The sequence below is a fragment of the Triticum aestivum genome, chromosome 1D (genome assembly GCF_018294505.1).
Source record: "Triticum aestivum cultivar Chinese Spring chromosome 1D, IWGSC CS RefSeq v2.1, whole genome shotgun sequence".
Lineage (NCBI taxonomy): Eukaryota > Viridiplantae > Streptophyta > Magnoliopsida > Poales > Poaceae > Triticum > Triticum aestivum.
The window spans coordinates 312536650-312555207 of NC_057796.1; the positions used below are offsets into that span (position 1 = coordinate 312536650).

General features: G+C 50.2%; 1 long non-coding RNA gene across 1 annotated transcript; it reads right to left on the reverse strand.

Moving 5' to 3' along the window:
• Positions 1–3141: 3141 nt before the first annotated feature.
• LOC123181698 (uncharacterized) lies at positions 3142–6243 on the reverse strand. Its single transcript, XR_006491821.1, has 2 exons — positions 5590–6243; positions 3142–3692 (listed from the first exon to the last, which is right to left on the reverse strand). It is a non-coding gene; the product is annotated as an uncharacterized lncRNA (long non-coding RNA).
• Between the last annotated feature and the right edge of the window lie 12315 nt (positions 6244–18558).

The following is an 18558-nucleotide window of genomic DNA, read 5'->3' on the forward strand; positions in this document are numbered from 1 at the left end:
TAGCACAAAATGAAAAAAATGCAAAACTATGACCCTGTCGGCCTCGTGTGGGCCGAAAAGGTAGTTTTCGGCCAGGCTAAGGCCGAAGAGGGCTTTTCGGCCGCGCTTTGGCCGAAGACATGCGTACATGGGCCGAAAAGTAGGTGTCAGTGAGGGGCCGGCCGAAAATAGTAGCTTCGGCCTCCCGGCGGCTGAAATGGCCCGTTTTCGGCCACCCCGCGACCGAAGTGGGCCTTTTCGGCCAGGCGTCGACCGAAGTGGTTTTCGGCCACCAGTCGACCGAAAAGGTGCGGATAAGCCCGCGCCGTCTCCTTCCTCTAGCTCGCCTCTGTTCTTCCTTTCTGTCTCTCTTGTTCTTCTCTGTACCTCGCCACCCCGCGCCGATCTCCTCCATTTGCCACCCATTTGCATATCCAACCCACAGAATCGGTAGATCGTAGCAATCCCCGCCGGCCTACGGTGTTATTTTTTGCTATGGGATAGTTTTTGATGCGTTTGGGGAGGAGGAGCCATGGTGGAGAGGAGGACGGGCAGTAGGTGGTGGTGAGTAGTAGCAGCAGCTGTGGAGGAGGAGGTGGTGAGGAGGAGTAGCTTGGGGGCTGACCGGAGTTGAACCTCCGGTCGTCGAGGGGGCGGTGCTGTCGTTGTCCCGTGGTGCAAGTACTTCGCGAGGTGGTCGGTGCCGCTGAGTCAAAGAGAGAAGCAAGAAGCTAGGGACACACGCTTCGAAGGTATAACCACGTCGTCACAAATTTTATCTAAATTGTATAGTTTATTTAGTGTATATAAGTCATATTGCAAATTTAGTGTTAATATATTTGTGGAGGCATTTTAGCGCATAGTTCGTGTAGCGGGTAATATTAGTGTTTGTTGTGATTAACGAGAAGATGACAATGTCTGACAGGTGAAAATGTCTGAATCAGTAAATCTGAATGTTTACTACAGCGCTGGTAATGTTCGATATAATGAGTTGGGGGTCGATCTTAGCGAGTTTAATGCAGCGCTTTTAGAGGGGAGAAACTATCCCACCGCGAGAGGAGGTCTCATGGTTGAGGCGTCTTGATGACAAGCTACGCGGGATTTACGCAGCTGTTACGTGTAGACGGTCTTCGGATGTTGCACTTCCTCCTCCAGCACATCGTCCGCCACGTCTCTCTGTACAACATTCAGAACCACGCTCTGTGCACCATTCAGAACCACGACCCTCTGTGCACCGTGCAGAACCTCATCCTTCACAGCCAGGGAGCTCTTCCTGGCATCAGCCACCTCCTTCACAGCCAGGGAGCTCTTCCTGGCATCAGCCACCTCCTTCACAGCTAGGGAGCACTTACTGGCATCAGCAGATGAAACTAGGTAACACTACTCACTACATTCTTTTCAACAGTGTAGTAATCGTTCCTGCATTCTCACCAGTCACTGATGCTTACTGGTGGTGCTTCGTTCATGAATTTGTATCAATTTTACATGTTTTACTTCACCGCAGGCGGCAACCAGTCGCAACCGTTCATGCATTCAGAGCAGTCACCGATTCTTAGTGGTGGTGCTTCGTACTTTGAGGGCGACGGCGAGGATGATGACCAAGCTACAAACATTTATGGCTTCTCGCAGACAGTGTTTCACACTCCATCACCACCATCAACGCAGGAGACACAGACCGTGACAAACGAGGTTAACTATGGTCGTGGTTATCGCGAGCCTCGTCCACCGCCTCAACGCTTATCGCCTTCCGGTCCTCGCCCGAGGAAGACCCAAACTCGTCGTCGTCCCCCGCAGTGATATGCTTATCTATCCATGTATGACTCATTATCTGTGTTAGTTTCAGACTATTCGCAGCTGTGAGTCGGTATTTATGTATGAGACATGCTTCATGTATGTGTTACTATCGCACTTGCTTCTATCTGATCAGGAGACATATATTGTTTTATATATGCGAGAGACATATCACTATTAATTCGCATTCTTATTCCAATTACATTTCCAAAGAGACTACAACCGATAATTAAGATACAAGTACATCTGAATTAAACGGTGCGGCTGAACTTGTGCTATACATCTTACATACTACAAAATGAAATTCACATAGAACATAATGCCCTACAATAATACAGTACAAACTAATAATGCAAATACATCTGAACGAAACGGTACAACTGGAATACATCTTACATACTACATGAAGTCATCATCCCCATCCTCCGTTGATGCAGCCCTCTTGCCCTTCGACGGTGCGGTCCTCTTGCCCTCCGTCGATGCAGAACTCTTGCCCTTCGAGGATGCAGAACTCTTGCCTTTGGACGATGTAGAACTCTTGCCCTTCGACAATGCAGAACCCGGAAGCGGCGGCATGAAGATATCATCTTCGTCCTCGCTCTCCTCAGTCCATAAAAATGTATTCTTTGCTGCAGTCCTTCTGAAAGTTTCACTGTTCGGCTCCACTACCTTCTTCCACCTTTCATGCAACCTAAGAAGTTCTTTACGTTCCTCCTCATAGGTCCTTTCAGGCCATCCAGACCTACATAATTCGTGAGCCAACTCATTCATTATGGTGTCACTACCGGTGAGTTCGTCCCATGGAACTATCCTATTGTCCATCCTGAAATCGGTAGGTAGACTCAGAAGAGTCCTGCTCATCCCATGGTGAAAACTACGATCGAATGGATAATGGGACATCTCGACTACACTACACTGGAATGCTTATCCACCTCGCCTGAAGGGGGTTTTATAGATAGAGAGGAGAAAATGGCGGGAAAGAATGACTGCGGTATGGCGGGAAAGGGTTGGCGGGAACATATGACGGGAAGGGGTTGGCGGGAAATGGGTGACGAGAAAATACATTTCGGCCTAAGCCATGCAACTTCGGCCAACACTAGACCAAAAAGGACTTTTCGGCCTACACTTGACCAAAAAGTGTATTTCGGCCTATACTTGACCAAAAAGTTTATTTTGGCCAAGTGGTGGCCGAAAACAGCCATTTCGGCCAGGTCCCCACCTTTTCGGCCAAGGCAAGGCCGAAAAACCTACTTCGACCTATAGGTGGCCGAAAACACCCATTTCGGCCAACGCGTGGCCGACAGGGTGCTATTTTTGATTTTTATCCACATCATGCAATAGTTTCCAAATTTGCTATAAAATACGTCATAGTTTTGAAAAAAAATCTTGGATCTGCCCATTTGGGTCTTTTTATATTAATATAGATATAGATATATATATACTCCCTCTGTTCCGAAATAATTGTCGCTGGGGGTATCGTTCCGATCAGGTGAAACAGTGTGAAAGTACAATACTACCCCCGATCTGAAATCGATCGGGAGGCGTCTTCCTCCGTCGCTCCTCCCCTCCGCCAGGCTTCTCCGCCGTCGCTGCTCCCTTTTGCCGGGCACCTCCGTCGTCCGCATCTCCGACGTCCTTCCCTGCCGTGGTCCGCAGCTTCCTCGCCGGTCGGCCGCCCTTCCCTGCTGTGGTCCACAGCTCCCTCATCGGCCGCCCTTCCCCGCCGCGGTCCGCAGCTCCCTCGCCGGCCACCTTTCCCGCCGGCTGCCTGCTCAGCCACAGCTTCGGATCCTTGCTGCTGGCCATAGATCCTTCGCCGGCCGCCTCCCCCCACTCCAATCAAGAGCTCGAGGTTAGCCGCTGCGCTGTCCACTTCTGCTGCTCCTCTCGTCTCTGCTCCTCTCCACTCCAATCAAGAGAATCTGCAATTGATCCAAAAAACAGGTCAATTGATGTCAATTTGATTAACTAAATCATCCAAAAACCAGAATGATAAGTCCATATGCTACAGTTGATCCCAAGACCGGAATGACAAGTCCAGGTGTTCCTCAATTGAGGAATTTGATTAACTAAATCATCCAAAAACCAGAATGATAAGGCCCATGCTACTGTTGATCCCAATTTTGATGCATATCAATTGCTGTTTGAGTTCTCCAAATGAACAGGAGTACTCCTCAATTTTGATATGAAATCACCATGATAGGTCCACATGCTACTGCTGTCAGCATGATAAATTGATATGCATTGAACTTGCATGATGTTTGATGAACTTTGTGCACTACTGTTGTCAGCATTTAGTACAATTGTTCAGAGATCATTATGAACTTTAATATCAGTAACAGTATTTTTCAGTAACAGTATTGTTCACAACAAGCAATATTGTGCAGAGATCATTTTCTTAAAGTATTGACATATTCCTTATTTCTTAAAGTTTACTCCAGCAGACAAAGAGAAGAGAAGAGAGAAAAGATTCATTTATTTATAAAAGTACTGATGCAAGCAGTAGAGTACACAAAACCTTCATTAGAGTATAAAAAAGTACTTAAATGAAATTTAATTACCTGAATTGGCAAGAGTACTCCTGCTGTAAAACTACTGTAAATCTACATGGTATGATCCCATGTTTTACACAAAATAAGGTCCAATTCCTCCTCTATACAAATCTTTAGCAAGAACTACCCTACCGGGAACTAAACTACCAGCGAAATCAATCACAGCAACTAAACCATGGAGATGGAGTAGAAGCTAATCCTACTCCAGATTGCTGCAAACCAAATGTTTCTAAAAACAAATTTTCAGAGTACTTGCATGTTCCTCCAACAGTAACAAATTTTCATTTAGTTTTAACTACTGAAAACAGTGGATCATTGTTCAGAGAAGAGCAAGCAGGGGTACATTTAATTTGTCAAGACTTACTCGGTGAATCAACCAAAGAGAAATCATTTTTGTTTCAAAAGTTTCATTTGCTTGTGTGGAGTACTCCATTTAAATGAAAGAGAAGAGAAGAGAAAGAGAAGAGAGGAGAAAAAAGAGAGCAAGAAGAGAGAAGAAGAGAAACTTTTAATTTTACTCCTACTCCTACTAATCCTATTAATCCTACTCCTAATCCTAATTTTAATTTTGCTCCTAGCTACTCCTAATTTTAAGTACTCTACAGTAACAGAAAAGGTACTGAATTTTCTTAATTTGATCATACCACCATCTCAATGAATCAATGTTAATTAAAGGAGTACATTTTCTTAATTTTTAGTAGTACAAATTCCAGCAACATCATCAGTCCAAAACATTAAGCTATTAACTGAAATTTGTGTGCATAACTGAATTTAACTGAAATTACATCTATCTCTGAAATTAATACCAACTGGTCCTTTGGTCTAAGTGGTGGTAATTCTTGAGTAAGTACATTCTCATAATTATTCTGCTGATGAAGAGCTATATTTACAATGGATGGCAGCTTGCCTGAATCCCTGTCAAAGGATCAAAGATGACCATCACTTGAAGCTGGCTACATCAGCTTCCTAACATCAGCTTGTACCATCACTTTGAAGATGATCAAAGAAAATACTCCAAAGAATTGACTGCATCAGCTTCTACCATCACTTGAAGCTGACTACAGTACATCAGCTTCGACTCCTAAATTCATATATCACCTTCTACTGTAAATTCACAACAAATCAGGAGAGGAGTGCCATCTTATCAGGAGTAGACAAGATCAGCTTGTACTGTAAATTCAGTTATCAGGAGTACAACAAAGAGTTGACTACTGTAAATTCAATCATCCTAACGCAGGGCATGGAGAGGACAAGATCAGCTTTATACCTGACACAAGGCATGGAGAGGACGATGGTGCCGCTTCTCTAGTGCTCCAGGCAGGCGGTGTCCTACATCTGCTTCGGTCAGACGCACGCCTCCTTCTTCCGGAGCCAGGCGCACCTCCTGCGCCACACCGTCAGGCGAAGCAGCGGCACCAGAGGCAAGCGAGCCAAGGCTAGAGCACACCCCGACATGCTGCGCCGCCTCGCGGGCAGCTCAGGTAGCGGCCACGGCCAAGACGAGCAGAAGAAGCCCGCTGCTTCGGTCTCCAATCCAGCACCGCCGTTCTCCTCATCCCGCTGCTCCGGTCTCCAATCCAGCACCGCCGTCCTCCTCCCGCTGCTCCAGCATGGATCAAGCACCGCCACCCACGGATCGACCACCGCGACCCACAGATCGAGCACCTCCGCCCACAGATCGAGCAGCGCGGCGGTAAAAATGTCACCTTTGACCAAGAGCTAGCAGGCGGGTTGCTAGGGTTAGGGGTACGAATCGGGGTGGTGAGGAGCAAGGCGGGGTGAGGAAGACACCGACGAGAGTGAGAGGACGGCGACTGGCCGGCGAGCGACTGGCCGGTGAGCGAGTGGTCGGCGGGGAGGGCGACTGGGCCGGGAGAGAGCGAGTGAGTGGGGAGCGAGCGAGAGAGCGAGAGTGCGTGCAAGTGGAAGGGCAATTTGGGAAAGGGCACTTATAGGCGCCGGCGCGCCGGCCGAAAGTTTCGGCCGGTCCAGCCCGGGCCCGTTCGATCTGAGCCACGCAGCCGCTGGATCCGAGGAAAAAAAATGAAATCGCCCCAGCTCTCTTCTTCCTCGGGGGATCCGCATGTCCCGTTCGGGGGAGCGCGGCGCCGCGCCTCCTGTCCCCTCCGGTGGTCGCCGGTCCCCACCCTCGCCGGTCTTCCTCGTCGCCGTCGGACCCCGCCCTTGCCGCCCGTCGTCGTCGCCGGTCCCCGCCCTCGCCGCCCGTCGTTGTCGCCGGTCTTCCTCGTCGCCGCCGGTCCCCGCCCTCGCCGCATCTCCGGTGGCGCCGGCCGCAGCACCTGTCGTTGTGCTCGCGTTGTACCTCGCCGTGTGCCCACCCGAGGCTCTTGCTGGTTCCAACAAAAAAGACACCGGTTGTAGCAAAAAAGTTTATCGCTTCCAGCAAAAAAGCTTACCGCTGCAGCCCGCCGTCGTCATTGTAGCAAAAATGTTAACCGTATGTAGCTTCTGTGGTTGCCGATTGCAGCAAAAAAATGACGTGGTTGTAGCAAACACAAAAAAGGAAAAAGAAAAAAGTTTCCATCGTTTTCAGAGAAGCTTTGACTGTAGGTTGAAGCATTTCACACATACAATTGAAGCTTTCTCTACAACAGATGCAACTTTTCTGGTTTGCAGTGTATGGTTGTAGCTTTCTTTTTCAATGGTTGTAGTTTTTTTCATCTACGGTCGAAGCTTTTTTATCAACGGTTGCAGCTTTTTTCTTTGTAGCAGCCTTGGTTAATGCTTTCTCTATCGTTTCGGGTTGAAAGTTTTTCATCAAGGGTTGTAGCATTTTATGTCGACGGTTGTAGCACTCCGCCATGGCAATGACTGCTTGCAGCTTTTGATGTATCTGGTTGAAGCTTTTTTCATCTTGGTTTGAGGCATTTTGGTTAACGGTTGTAGCATGAGGGCGTGCGGCAGGTTCTGCAATGCCTCCGCCATGTCTGCAGCGCGAGCGCCGCCGTCCTCGCAGCTCGCCGTCACCATGCTCGCCATCCATGATGGCAGCTCTCCTGGGCACCGGTTGCAGCAGGCCACGACGCGGTTCCAGCTTCCGCCGGGGCCGGCGAGCGAGGACGGCGAACGGCGACGGGGACGGCCGGCGCGGGTGACCACCGGCGATGAGGACGGCCGCGCGGGGGCAGGAGACGAGGATGGGGTGAGATCCGCGGAGCTGGAAGACGGGGATGGGGTGGGATCTGCGGGAGGTTGAAGAAAAGCAGCGATTTGAATGGCCCGCATCCTACGTGTCGCTTGATGGATGGCTGAGGCGGAGCGCGCGTGGACACGACCGGCCGATTGGTTCGGCCGGCGCCCCGGCCCCAAACGTTCCCAAAGCAAAGAAAACTTGCTACGTGATTGAAATTGTCCTATAGGATTCTAAAACGACAATTATTTCGGAACAGAGGGAGTAGATGTAAAAGGCATTTTTTGTTGATATAAATTATACAATACCTATTTTTACATCTTCAGATATATATCTTTTATTGGAGATGCTCTAAGCAGTGTAAAATCCCGAGCATTTGTCATAAGATGTTTCGCATCTGACGAATAGTGTTTAAATTTGATCTTGTAAGAGATAGTCGACAACACATATTGAGAATCCAATTTGCACATTTTTTATGGAAGGGAACACATCAAAATGATACGACCGAGTGACTATGTCTCATGGTTCGCACTGCTCATGCACATTTAGAAGGGGGAGGGGGCACTATCGTGCAACAAGCTGGCGGACGCTGGGGTGCGGCAAAGGCAATGGTCCAGTTGAATGAGAACACAACGACAAAGTGAGTTGTCATGATGAATATCAGTGCATCCTCTCCCAAACCCAGATTTCAAACAGATCAAATTGTACTCACACGGTGAGTGGTCTCGATGGCTATGTCACATTACAAGAAGTTCAGCTAGGTGGTGATGGGAACATACAGGTATGCACATTCAACTTATAAACCTTGGGCTGTTTTTTTTAACACAGTACAAATGCAAAGCGCTTATATATACACATACACTCATCCCTATAAACGCACACACTCACGCCCAGCCCCCTATGAGCATCTTCAAGAGACTGAGTTGGCATATAATCTTGAGATTTTACGAAGTCACTGTAGGCGCCTCGCAGTAAAAGAACGTCTCCTCCCACTAAACGCGCATCGCCAAAAATTCTGAAATAAATTCAGGATAAATGCGATCACCATGACTTAAACTCTTGTGGGTTGGGGATACCACTGTCCACCTAATCATCCAATCACAGGTTGGTTTGCGTAAACCATGGGTTGTTGTCAAAACACATTTATCGCTGATCATTAGCTTTTAAAATTTGATCCTATAATTTTATTTTATTTTTAGAAAAGGAGGAAAACCCCTGGCCTCTGCATCTGGGCGATGCATGCAGCCACTTTATTAATTATTCACAAAAGACCTTACAAAGAATACACCGTAAGTCTGAAGCCACCGTCTAGGCAACATCTATCGCTACTCCTATTCAGATGATGAAGGGATGCTGATAGTTCGGGCCTAATACCACAGACCCCGGAGCCAAGCCTAACATCTAACACCTGAGGCCCCAACCTAGCCACTTGTCGGGTCTGAGGCACACACCGGTCTGGCGTGCTCTCAGAGGCCGTCGTCGCCAACTGCCACCGCTCCATCTTTAGAGCCGTACTGACGCATGAACCTTGCTCGATTTAGCTGTCGTCGATGCCATCACGACGCCCAACGGCACCACCTCCCTGTGCGCAAACAGCTAAGCATGTCGTCGTCGCCACCAATACACATCAGCAACATGCTGCCAAGTACCACTAGCCGACACAGCTTGAAGTCTTTGGAAGATCTGTCGTGCGTAGCACCTGCCGACCAGGCATGACAAAGTGTAGCACCTGTCGGTCAGGCATGACTTGACATCTCCACCGAAGCTCCGTGCAAGACGAAGCCGCTCCACCTCCTGCCTCTGACTTCCAGCGCTCCACAAACGATACTCCCAAGAGAGAAACGACACCGCAGTGCAGCCATCGTCGAATCTGGAACACCAGATTCTAGGGTTTCCCCCGGAGCAGCACGAGTGGGTCGACAGTAGTTACATGACGATGCCTTCATCAAGGTAACGACGTAGAATGCCGCCATCGCCTGCCGTCGGCTCGGTTTTCACCGGCAACCATGTCTCCCCAACTTGCAGTCGGGACTAGATGATGGATCTCGAGATCCGATCACCAAGCCTCTGGCCGGCCACCTCCGACGAAGAAGATGACCACCACCACTGGCTACACGGACAGAACAGATCTGCCAGAGGTGCCGCCGACCAGTCCACCAGGCCCTCGACGACGTCGCCGATCTAAAGCCAGATGACGTGTCGCCGAAGACCGCATTGCGCCGCCGCCCAATCTAGCCCAGCCGCCGCAGGCAGCCGCCCGTGGCCCGGGGCAAGGCCGACCACCGCCGCCATCACTCAAAAAAAGTAAGGATAAGTTGACACACTTTTATAGAAGGGAACATGATGAGACCTCCCCATATGATTCGTTGGTTATGACACAACTCACATTGTTCACACGTATTTAAGGGGTAAGGGAGTGCAAAGGTTCGCGAATGTTGGGATGTGGCAAAGGTAAGGGTGCACCGCACACATAGTTGGCACTACAATGACAAAGAAAAACATGTTAATGAGTTGTCACAGTGAATAACATGTGGGAACATGCACACCACACCCTCTCCGAAACTCATTCTTTATAGATCTAGCTAAACTACTCTTGCAAATAACAATAATGTCTATCGACAAAATCACAAATTTGCATGATCTTAGAGCATCTGCAGCCAGACGCCTCAACCCCCCCCCCCCAAAAAAAGACTAGGCGGGCGGTCCGGTCACTGACCGGTAAAAAAGGCGACCCTGATGGGTGCCTCTCCAGCCAGCCTGGGCGTTTGAGGCATGTTTGAGGCGCCCTCATATCTAGCCCAAACCTAGGCCGGATATGGCGAGGCACGGGCGCGACCGGGCACCTCTGCCACGTCGGACTAACATGCGGGTCCTCCATGAAAACACTCCGAAACCCAGCGGTCTGAAGCTCGTCTCCTGTGATGGACTGATGGCGCCACGTGTCGGCGCTCCGGCGCGCCGGGCAAGGCCCCTAGCCCAGCTATTTAAGGCGGACGCCAGCACCGAAACCCTACCCATCCACATTTCCTCCCCTCCCGTCCGCCGCCACAACTTTCCAATCGTCTTCTACCTCCACATTTCACTCGCCCGCCGCCACCACAATCAAGTAGCCATGCCACCATGCCGACGGGTCAGGAGCTACCCTTATGTAATGCCGTAGTATCGGCTGCAGCTCCTTGAGCAGATCCGGGCAAGTCGTGAAGCCCGGATCGCCGCGGAGATACCTCTCGACGCGGTGGATCTGGATGAGGACGCGGGACAGGAGGAGGAGGAGGAGGACGCATAGAAGGACCAGGAGGAGGAGGAGGCGACGCGGCAGACACAGATCCGCAGGTGAAGCAGCAAACAATCCTCGATTCCTTTGAGTCGGAGGCGGAGGCCAACCACCGTATCTTCTAGGCGGAGCAGGAAGCGGACGTCAACGAGATGCTGGCCTATATGGATGATGATGAGGAGCCGAAGCCCTCCTATGCGCCAATCTACCTGGCGCCTGACACGGGATCATGGGCATCTCTGATGGCGAAGCGTAGTTAGGGTAGTGTGATTTGCGTAGTACGTAGGGTTTCTTTTACATGTTCTGTATGGATTTGAGGGATGAAATATGAGGTCCGCGGATGTATTGGACAAATTATGAGGTGTGATTGGTCGTTGCCCGCAGACGTGCCCAATTGCGTCTGCTGGCGTTTGAGGGACCGGATTTGGTGTCCGCGGCATTACCATGAGAATAGATTATTCATTTTTTACGGGAAGGCCTTCATGGCTAGCTTTATTAACCTCAAATAATACTTACATCATCTGCTAAAAATTAGCAATAGTAATCGGAGGTGCATCCACCCATAAAGACGGGGTGTTTGCACGCCCCCACTCAGCTAGCTCATGAGCAACTACATTTGATTCTCTATTACAATGCTCAATAGTAACCTTCCCGAACTCTCGTAATAACTTTCTACAATCATCTAAAACTGGAGCTGCCACCATAGAATGTCCCTCATTCATATGTATAGCATCGACTGACGATGACATGTACCTGGGGTGGGGTCATAGGCCTTACCTAGACACCCTACCCAAGGACACTGCCCTAGAGTCAAAGACATTTAAAGTCAAGCAGAAGATACTGACTGAAATCACCCTGAAGTGTAATCCACCCGACGGAAGATTCCACTCGGATATCCCAATTCCACTCGACCATACGAAAGAGTCACTCAGAGCACAGAAGGCCTAGAGTCACCCGAGGATGGCAACGGTCAGGCATTCACTCCGTAGTCATAAAGGTCATTAATAACAGGCGTTACCAGTAACGTCCATGACTTAACTTACATTGAACCCTGTGTAACCGAGGGATGCAAGGGGCCTGGCGCACTCTATATAAGCCACCCTCCTCCTCTGGTATAAGGGTTCGCACCCCCTGTAACTTCAACACACATCCAGTCGACTAGCCTCAGCGGCACCGAGACGTAGGGCTTTTACCTCTTTCGAGAGGGGCATGAACTCGTAAATCTATGTGTACATCCTCGCTGTAGCTAGGACCCTGCCTCCTCCTACGTACCCCCTACTCTTACTGTCAGACTCGTTCCCACGACAGTTGGCACCCACCGTGGGGCAGGCGTCTTAGTGACTTCTGGTGAGGTTGCGGTTTCTTATCTCCATCAACATGGTTTTTGGCGGTGGTTTGTCCATGGGCCACGAGGTCCGCCTCGGAGCACTCGTCTTCGTCGCCGACCACTCTGCCTGGCTCCAAGAAGCCCCCCTCAACGTCGAAGCTCTCCCCGTCCGTGCGGCGACGCACTTTCGGGCGAGTGCTTGCGGCGTTCTCCTGCGGCAGCCGTCGACCCAGTGTCGGTCGGCTCGCGCGGTATCCTTGCTCCCCGATGTTCGCCGTCGCAAGCGATCCGATCGTTCGCGGCTCCAGCAGTGGGTGAAGCACGCAGTGGCTCGACAGTCGACCACTCCTCAGATCACGCCAATCGAGCCCAACGAATACCTGTATGGTTTGTTTGATCTGCTGGCTGGTCACTCGGATTCACTTTCTGAGTGCGAGAGCAACGATCCAGCGGCGGAAGTCCTCATGGTCAACTCCCAATGCAGTCCGCCCGGATTTCGTCGCGGCGGCAGCGGCAGCAGGGGCCCATCGCGTGATCACGATGAATATATTCCCAAAGCTCTCACTCAGGAGCAGAGGGAGGAGCTGCATCGTCGGAACGTCCAGGCACTCCAGACCCCTATCATTGGGGAGACCTCCGAGGCTCGGGCCTTGGAAGCTGCGCGCTTAGCCACCTTGGCTGAGCGTACGCGTCTGGAGAATCTCCAGCAAGCACTCGACGAGCGGGCCCGTCAGCAGATCCCTGAATCCAGTCGACGGCCGCGACAACTGTTTCCACCCGAACCTCAGGTATACCGTACTATGATTCAAAATGTCGCGGCAGCAGCACGCATAGCAGAGTCAATTCAGCCGTCACATTCAGAAGCTGGTAAAGGTTTGTTGCAGATCCGAGCACTGCTCCGGGCAGCACGAGAGCAGAACTCGGTTGTTTCTCAGTCGCGCAACAGAATCCATAGCAGATCCGTGGTTGCAGACATAGTCCAGTCGACGCATAGCCCAGATTGCCTCCGCAGCGCGAAGACCGTGGTTGCCACCAGGATCAGTACCTTGGTCGAGGCCACAGGCAGTTTGATCCTCGTGATGACCGCCGTCGAGTGCATACGCCTCCTTTGAGAGGCGGGTCGTACGTGTCCCGGCGGTATGACGACAGGCGCCCGTATGGTGAGGAGCGGAGAGCCCCAGTCGACCCAAGAGAGCCTGGGTTCGATGCAAGGTCACTCCTCGCGCAAGGTTTGGACGACAGGGGCAGAGCAAACAGAGAGGGTCAAGATAGAGACCGTCCGATTGGAAGCAGAGTATTTATTTCTGGGCCTGAGTGTTTCAGTAGAGCCATCCGAGCTGCAGAGATCCCTCCCAACTTCAGATTAGCTGCTGGAGTGAGCAAGTTCACCGGTGAGTCGAAGCCAGACACTTGGTTAGAAGATCACCGAGTGCCTGTACAAATTGGTGGGGGCAATGATGATGTAGCCATGAAGCATCTTCCCTTAATGCTTGAGGGTTCAGCCAGAGCTTGGTTGAATCAGTTGGCCCCTGGAAGTATTTTCTGTTGGGAAGATTTAGCCCGAGTGTTCATCAAGACATTCGAGGGAACCTGCAAGCGACCAGCTGGGCTGACTGAATTGCAACACTTCGTTCAGAAGCCGAATGAAACTTTGAGAGATTTCATCCAGAGATGGACTACCCTTCACCACGTGGTGGAAAATGTGTCAGAGCACCAGGCAGTTTGCGCCTTCAAAGAGGGCGTCCAGTACAGAGAGCTCATCCTGAAGTTTGGCCGATCCAGGGACATGTCTCTGAGCCGAATGATGGAGATAGCCACTCGGTACGCAAACGGCGAAGAAGAAGACCGACTCCGTAATGGTGAAGGGAAGCCAGTCGACCACGACACTGTAGGTGGAAACACCGGTCAGAAGCAAAAACGTAAAGTTGAACCTGCAGGTCCCGTTGAGGCCACAATTTTCAATCAAGGAAAGTTCAAGGGGAAGCCTAAAGTGTCATGGGTGCCCAAAAAAGGTGAAAGATTAGTCAGGCCAGGACGTCTTGGATTTGTCATGTCACATCACACGAAAAAGGATGAAGAGGGTAATTTGATTTTGCCCAAGCCTACCACTCGACAGTGTCGACTCCCGATTCAGCAGTTCCGAGAGGGTTGGCCCAGTGAAAAAGAATCTGATAAGGATGAGGAGAAAGAAGAGGACGATGGTTACCCAAAGGTCAATGCTACCTTGGTGATTTTTGCTGATGTCGAGAGCAAAAGTCGACTGAAAGTCATTAATAGAGAAGTGAACATGGTTGCTCCAGCAACTACGACATACTTGAAGTGGCCGAAGACTCCCATTACATTCGACCAGTCAGATCACCCCGCGCACGTTGCTACTCCTGGGTGGCAAGCGTTGGTGGTCGACCCAGTCGTTGGGGGCACCCGACTAACAAAAGTCCTTATGGATGGGGGCAGTGGTCTGAACATTCTACACGCTGAGACCCTCCAAGGGATGGGCATTCCGATGTCCAAACTCAGTGAGAGCAACATGCAGTTTCACGGCGTCATCCCCGGAAAAAAAGGCAAAGTCACTCGGACAGATTGCTCTTGATGTGGTTTTCGGTGATTCCAAGATTTACCGCAAGGAGAAGTTGACATTTGAGGTGGTGGATTTCCACAACGCCTATCATGCTATTCTGGGCAGGCCCGCATATGCTCGTTTCATGGCTCGACCATGTTATGTATATCTCAAGTTGAAGATGCCCGGACCCAGAGGTCTGATCACAGTCACAGGAAATAGGCAGAGAGCAGAGGAGTGCCTCTAGAAGGGCTCAAAAATTGCTGATGAGCAGATGGCAGCTGTAGAGATGGAGGAATACAAGAAAAATGTAGATCCGAGTGATTTGTTGCGAGCTAAGAAGCCTGCCTCGGAGTCCGCGTTTCAGTCAGACGATGAGACAAAGCCTGTCCATATTCACCCGGAAGACCCCAATGCTGCTCCGACCCACATCTCAACAACACTCGACAGCAAATAGGATGAAGCGCTCATCCAGTTCCTCCGTGAGAACTGGGACATCTTTGCATGGACTCCATCAGACATGCCGGGTGTACCCAGGGGACTGGCTGAGCACCATTTGCGTGTCGACCCAAAAGCAAACCCTGGCAAGGAACATCTTCGTCGGTCCGCCGTGGAGAAGAGGAAGGCGATTGGCGAGGAAGTAGCTCAGCCCCTGTCAGCTAAGTTCATCCGCGAGATATACCACTCCGAGTGGCTCGCCAACATCGTCATGGTCCCCAAGAAAGATGACTCACTTCATATGTGTATTGACTTCAAGCATATCAATCGGGCCTGCCCGAAAGATCACTTTCCTCTCCCCCGCATCGATCACATTGTTGACTCGACTGCGGGGTGTGAGCGTTTGTCCTTTTTGGATGTATATTTCGGGTACCATCGGATCTGACGGTATGGACCTGATGAAATAAAAACGGCCTTCATCACCCCATTCAGGTGTTTTTGCTATGTTACCATGCCTTTTGGTCTCAAGAATGCTGGTGCCACATTCATGTGCATGATTCAGAAGTGCCTGCTCGCTCAAATCAGTCGGAATGTGGAAGCATACATGGATGATATCGTGGTCAAGTCGCGCAAGAGTTCCGACCTGCTGACTGACCTTGCTGAAACCTTTGCGAACCTAAGAAGATATGACATCAAGCTTAATCCATCCAAGTGCACATTCGGAGTCCCAGGAGGGAAGTTGCTCGGTTTTCTCATTTCCGAATGAGGGATCGACGCAAACCTTGAAAAGATCGGAGCAATTCTCCGAATGAAACGCCCCATGCGTGTGCATGATGTTCAGAATGGTTATTTGGCTGCATTGAGTCGATTCATTTCTCGTCTCGATGAAAGGCATTGCCTCTTTACCGACTGATGAAAAAGTCTAATACATTCGAGTGGACTCTTGAAGCTGAAGCAGCGTTTGTAGAGCTCAGAGCCCCGCTTTCCACCCATCCGGTGCTTGCTGCCCCAGTCAGCCAAGAGCCTCTGTTGTTATATATTGCAGCCACTTGACAAGTTGTCAGCACAGTGCTCACAGTCGAGCGGGAGGAAGAAGGTAAAGCCTATAAAGTTCAACGCCCAGTGTATTACATTTCTGAAGTTTTGAATCTGTCCAAGCAAAGGTATCCGCATTACCAAAAGCTTGTCTGTGGAATTTACCTGACCATGAAGAAAGTTGCACATTACTTCACAGACCACTCGGTTTCAGTTGTCAGTGACGCTCCATTGTCGGAAACTTTGAACTATCGAGATGCAACCGGTCGAGTGGCTAAGTGGGCGATTGAACTTCTTCCTCTAGATATCAAGTTCGAGGCAAAAAGGCAATTAAGTCTCAGCCAATTGCAGATTTCTTGGCTGAGTGGATTGAGCAACAACAAGCGACTCAAGTTCATTCGGAGCACTGGACCATGTTCTTCGATGGATCGAAGATGTTAAATGGTTTTGGTGCTGGAGTAGTTCTGGTATCCCCAAGAGGTGATAAGCTCAGTTATGTTCTCCAGATTCACTTCGATTCCTCCAACAATGAAGCTGAGTACGAAGTGCTTCTCTATGGGTTGCGTATGGCCATTTCACTCGGCGTCCGTCCCTGATGGTTTACGGCGACTCAGATTTGGTGGTTAATCAGGTGATGAAGGAGTGGGATATCAGGAGCCCCGCCATGACTGGATACTGCAATGCAATAAGGAAATTAGAGAAGAAGTTTGAAGGGTTGGAGCTCACCACATACCCCGACTCAAGAATCAAGCAGCTGATGATCTTGCGAAGATAGGTTCCACTCGGAAGCCTATTCCCAGTAATGTGTTCTTGGAGCATCTCCATACCCCGTCAGTACAAGAGGATCCCTTTACATAAGAGCCCCCGCAACCGATAAGTTCAACCAATCCGACTGAAGTCGAAGTGCCAGCGGTGGTCGACCTAGTCATGGAAATTTTCGTAATCACACCCAACTGGACGGTGCCATACATTGCATATTTGCTCGGGCAGGAGCTTCCAGAAGACGAAGTTGAAGCACGTCAGATCGTCCGCACGTCGAAAGCCTTTACAGTTATAGGTGGACGGCTTTTCAGGGAAAGTATGACTGGCGTAGCTCAACGAAGTATCTCACCAGAAGAGGGTTGACTGATTTTGAATGAGATCCACTCGGGGACCTATGGTCACCACGCGTCCTCTCAGACCATCGTGGCCAAAGCATACCGAGCTGGATTCTACTGGCCACGGGCCAATGAAATGGCTAAGGATATAGTCGACAAGTGCGAAGGTTGCCAGTTTTACTCGAACATGTCCCACAAGCCCGCATCTGCCTTGAAGACTATTCCACTCGTCTGGCCATTTGTTGTGTGGGGATTGGATATGATTGGACCTCTAAGGATCGACAGGAGCGGCTTCACTCATTTGCTCGTAGCAGTTGACAAGTTCACTAAGTCGATTGAAGCCAAACCTATCAAGAACCTTGACTCAAGCACAGCCATCAGTTTTATCACAGAGTTGGTGTTCCGTTACGGAGTTCCGTACAGCATTATCACGGACAATGGATCAAACTTTGATTCTGATGAGTTCAGAGCATTCTGCGCTTCCCAAGGAACTCGGGTCGACTACGCATCCGTTGCCCACCCACAGTCGAATGGACAAGCTGAAAGAGCAAATGGTTTGATCCTCCAAGGGCTGAAACCCGGATTGATGCGCGACCTGAAGCATGCGACTGGAGCTTGGGTGACTGAGTTGCCGTCTGTTCTATGGGTATTGCGGACGACTCCCAACCGGTCGACTAATCGAACCCCTTTCTTTATGGTGTGCGGGGCTGAAGCCATGCTTCCGAGTGATTTGTTGTACAACACTCCCCGAGTGGAACTCTTCTCAGAAGCCGAGGCAGAGCAAGCACGCCAGGACGCTGTTGATCTCCTGGAGGAAGAATGAGAGATGGCTTTGATCCGGTCGACCATCTATCAGCAAGACCTGCGTCGATTCCACGCCCGAAACATCAAAGGTCGAGCATTCCAGGAAGGAGATCTTGTGCTCTGAGTGGATCAGCAGCGGCCTCATAAGCCCGCTCCTGCCTAGGAAGGCCCCTTCATCATCACCAAAGTCCTCCACAACGGAGCATATCACCTTTACAACATAGCCAAGAAGAAGGACGAGCCACGTTCTTGGAACGCAGATCTGCTCCGCCGCTTTTATACCTAAACACTCGGATCGTCGAGATGTAATAAGAGTACTTTTCAATTTGTTTATCAAAGACATGATTTCCGAAGTCTCATAACGATTATTTTCTCATAAATGTGTGTCCAAATCCCCCAATGGGTGGCTTAGCTGCGAACTAGATTCGCCTAAGTTTCAAAACATACTCCGAGTGAAGAGCGACCCTCTCACTCGGGGGCTTAGCTGCAAACCAGATTCGCCTAAGTTTCAAAACATTCTCCGAGTGAAGAGCAACCCTCTCACTTGGGGGCT